Genomic DNA, 4,500 nt, shown 5'->3' on the forward strand with positions numbered 1-4,500 from the left:
CTTCTTTCTGTTTCTATCACTTAGACAAGTATATTAGTATACAAAACCAATGTACTAAGGCTTAGTAACATACCTTTACTCATGATTTGCAACTTGTCCATCCATGGGCATAGATTTACATTTAAGCACTTGTGTTTGCAATCAATCACCAAAATACTTAGAAATGGCCCAAGGGCTCATTTCCCTTTCAATTTTCAATTCATATATTTCTCGACCTTTTGGCTAAGATAAAGTGTTATATTTGTTCTTATCAATTTAATATCCGATATGTGGACCATATGTTTACTTTGTGTAACACCTTGTCCACTCCCGGACTGGTGGTACTTACTCCTGGTAGCTCTCTAGGATTATATATTGTCCCCACAGACCAACACGAATCTTTTGTGCGTACTTTGTCCTCACTCATGCGCACCCGAAAAAACTTTTTGGACGATCACTCATCCTAAGTTGCTCCAAGACAAGCACGCTTAACTTGGAGGTTCTTTCAAGATAGGCTTCCGAAAAAGAAGATGCATCTTGTTGAAATGAGTACCCTATTAATTTTATTAAGTCTTGGGCTAGGATATCACCATCCCCTGAGGATAGGATATCACAATCCACCTCCTTAGAAGACCGACGTCCTCGCCGGTCAACCTCAATCCAAGAACCTCCCCTCTTGTCCACGTCTGTGTGTCCACTGTCATCATTTGCCATGCCATGTGACCACCGGGCCCACATGTGTCATGCGCCATATAACTGAACCCCTAACCCACACACGCCCGTGAAACCACGAGGGTCGGTTCTAATACCACTTATAACACCCCGTCCACTCCCGGACCGATGATACTTACTCCTAGCAGCTCTCTATGATCATATATTGTCCCCACATATCAACACATGATTTTTATGGACACTTTGTCCTCACTCATGCGCATCCGAGAAAACTTCCTGGTCGGTCACCCATCCCAAATTGCTCCAAGCTAAGCACGCTTAACTTGGAGGTTCTTTCGAGATAGGTTTCCAAAAAAAAGATGCACCTTGTTGATATGAGTAATCTATTGATTTTACTAAGCCCTGGGTCAGGATATCACCATCCCTTGGAGCCAGGATATCAAACTTTGATATTGAATTTATTTTTTATAGGTGCCAAATATGAGTATGTGATATCGCAGCGCACATGCATTGTACTAATATATGATTTAAAGGATGCAACATGGATGTGGACGAATGAGTGATGATTGAGATGATCAACATATCAAGAAAGATATTACGAGACTCTGGTTAAAAAGATCTGCAACAACATGCAAGACAACAAGAGTATAAGACATAAGATGGAACCATATGATTGTGATCCAGTTCTAACCTCCAACCTGTCACCTCTTCTATGTTCCTCTACTTTCCCTATTATAAACCATGGGACAGGAGAGAGCATTACATATCGATTGGACTGTGGGTCCTAGTTTGTTGTGTCCAACAATTCCAACCTAATCTTGGCCATGGAATCGTATGTAGTGCCATGCATTTGGTCATGCAACAATGAGAACGGTGACCTGCTATAGTTAAGTATGTTTCGTCATATGGACAGACACAAGATTCCACGCCATTGAGTACAGTAGTTGGTAACTAGTGCAACAATTTGTACTTTATAATACTTCTTGGTACACTACCATATCTAGGTGTGGCTATAGGGTCGATACATGTATCAAATAATGGTATTAAGTATGCCAATTGCCTAAGTCGTGAAAATAGTTCACCTATCAGATTGTAACGCCACACATCACATTTAATATTTCTCAAACATGGAATCATGCCTTTAATGGAGGGGGTGGGTAGTTGCATTCTTTTGAGTTGTGTGTACCTTTATACTCAACGATCATAGGAGTCTCTTTGTCCCCTCGAGAAGCCCCAGGGCCTAGCCATTTGAATTACGAATCCAACGGACCTTAGAGACCTTTGGGGCAGTAGGGGCATGTGAGTGATGACTAAGGAAATGTACAAGTGTATGTTGTTAGGAGTGCCCCGGGGTTTCTAGGACCATGAGTTACTCTCAAGGACGGTGGTGACCGAAAGAACTTCAGACGTAAAAGGGTCATGATGCCTAGAGCTAAGGATGTTAGCGGGGGCGGGACTAATTTTCCCCGCGAGTTCGGGTTTGGATACTCGAACTTTGGCGGGTGTAGGGCGGGTTTTCCATCCCACCCTCGGGTGCTCCACAAGCCTCCCAACTAAAGAAAAACAACCCACACTACAGCCCAGCCCATTTCTAAACCTAGTGGATGTCATTCATCAATCTATTAGAGTGCCAAAGTCCCCCCCCCCCCCAAATAACACTTTCAACACCTAGAGCCTGTTTGGTAGGGCGCGACTACCGCCACATCGCGCCTGACTTGCAGCGGTCAAATTGGCCGCCACAACTGCGGCGGCTGAAGTGTGGTAGGCTGTGGCTGTTTAGACCGTGCACCAAACATGCCTTAGCTAGTCTCCTATTAGAGCGGCATTGCAAGCAACCAAGCATTGTACCCTTTGCCCAACGGCGAAGTTCCCCGGAAACTAATCTGCCTCACGCCCTCACGCCCTCAGCGCACGTGATCTCAAGTCTCAACACATCCCTATATATGCATAAACAATGATGGAGATGGAGCTGAGTCCCACACGGCCACATGGGCGAGAATGCGTCTTTGATTATAGTAGCACAAAGAAGGGCAATCCCCAATCAACAGTACTGGGTGCACTAATTCGGAATTACTAGCAGTAGTATATTCCTAGAACATGAGGCAGCAATCATTCAACTGGAACTGGAATGGCTGAGGTTTTGCTGGCTACAGCTCAGGTCATCACTGACTGCTGACGCAAGAGAGTTTGTTGGCACCAGTGACTGACAGCCCACCTTCAACATGTGCTCGTCATTTCTTAAAGTGACGTCGACGAAATCACATCGGTCTTCTAACTTGTTATCGATACAAACACGATGTATTGATACCTCGCGCTTTTTTTACGAAAACTTCTAATACCGTTTTGTTAAAGAAAAATAACATTAAAAAGTGATTATGAAACAATGCAAACAGCTCTTCACGCTTTGCCGCTACAGATGTCTTGCATCCAAACACTTTGGACAGATCGGATGGCTTTGTGCAACATTGGTAGATGACAATTTGGTGCATTGGCTTTCTCACCTGCCGCTTATCAATCGCTCCTTGACTTTCTTGTCTTCTTGATGCAGTGTTAAACTGTTAATGCATGCGGCAGAGGAAAGGATTAAGGATCTGCCGCTACAGATGCCAGCGATGCTAGGATTTCAACCATCATCTCTAGAAATAGAGTACTCGTCTCTAACTATTACAGCTAATGTTAGTTTATTGCTTACGACCTATGTTCAAACCCCAATAAGTGCATATGCTACCTAGATATAAAGCAAGTATTAGCAACATTAGTAGGTGGATCTAAATGTGTCTCGCTAATAATTAGCTAGTTAAATAGTTTAATATTAGTGCCAAACAGACAGGTTTTAACAGACTTATGCTAATAATTAGTATATCTAAACATACCCATGCTAATAATAAAGCCAATACATCGAGTTTAGCCCGCAACAAATACATCACAATTTCACCGTTTTTTAGGAATATTGCTACAACCTCCTGTGCATCCTTTTTTTAAATATAATATACAGTACAAAGGACGTATCGGTTGTTGGAATGTCACAGTGATCACCTAATCTGCATCGTTTTCGCGCAAACCTTTCATATGACATGTTTGTTTTTCGTGATGCAGCGTGCTGATGGGCTGATGGCAGGCTTGAGTGCGCTGCCGTTTGGCATCTTTTCTCGTGGGTTCAATTTGGAATGTGCAAAGTAGCTAGTGGTCAGGAGCAGGAGGTTCCATTCCTCAGCACAAGGAAAACTCATGAAGGCCGCAGAAGTGAAAGAGTACTGCAGCATATATCTTCAGTAAGGACATGTGGCCGAGCAAGAGCAGTTTACATGTCTAGGCTGTGGATCCATCTTGAGGACTCGGAACTCTCCTTAAGAACAGCAGTATTGTCATGCCTTGGAGTTTCTCCTCTTCTCTGAACTTGAAGAAAGAACAATGCATGATTCAAACAGATCAGAAGTTGGCTGCTGCCAGTGGGCGCATGTGGCTGATCTGAGATTAGCGCTGGAAAGACGACCATCGTGAAAAAGGAATCTAGCTTTGATTGGAGAGAACGCTTTCTGGTGGTGGCACTCATTTTGGAGCGTTGAGGCTACATAGTTCAATATAATTCTGGACCAATTCCTCTTGTGCCAATAATTGCCCTTCTTAATCCTGTTTGTAGGTTCACTTGCATGCATATTTAAATTGTCGCTCGTTGGATCCCATTCATGTGAGTACCGTGTCATAAGAAAAGCAGAAACTGAAATGCAGCCTTTCAGACCTCAGCAATGATCCCACAGGTGCATGTAAAAAGTTTACTCAAAGTGGCTCAAGAAATCTCACCAGTTCCCTGCAAGCCACCTAATATGTGATATACTCCACCAGCAAAGA

General features: G+C 43.4%; 1 pseudogene; it reads left to right on the forward strand.

Moving 5' to 3' along the window:
- Window positions 1-201: 201 nt before the first annotated feature.
- Window positions 202-312, forward strand: LOC111590424 (uncharacterized; annotated as a pseudogene).
- Window positions 313-4,500: the final 4,188 nt, after the last annotated feature.

The sequence above is a fragment of the Zea mays genome, chromosome 10, assembly GCF_902167145.1.
Source record: "Zea mays cultivar B73 chromosome 10, Zm-B73-REFERENCE-NAM-5.0, whole genome shotgun sequence".
NCBI classification, from domain to species: Eukaryota; Viridiplantae; Streptophyta; class Magnoliopsida; order Poales; family Poaceae; genus Zea; species Zea mays.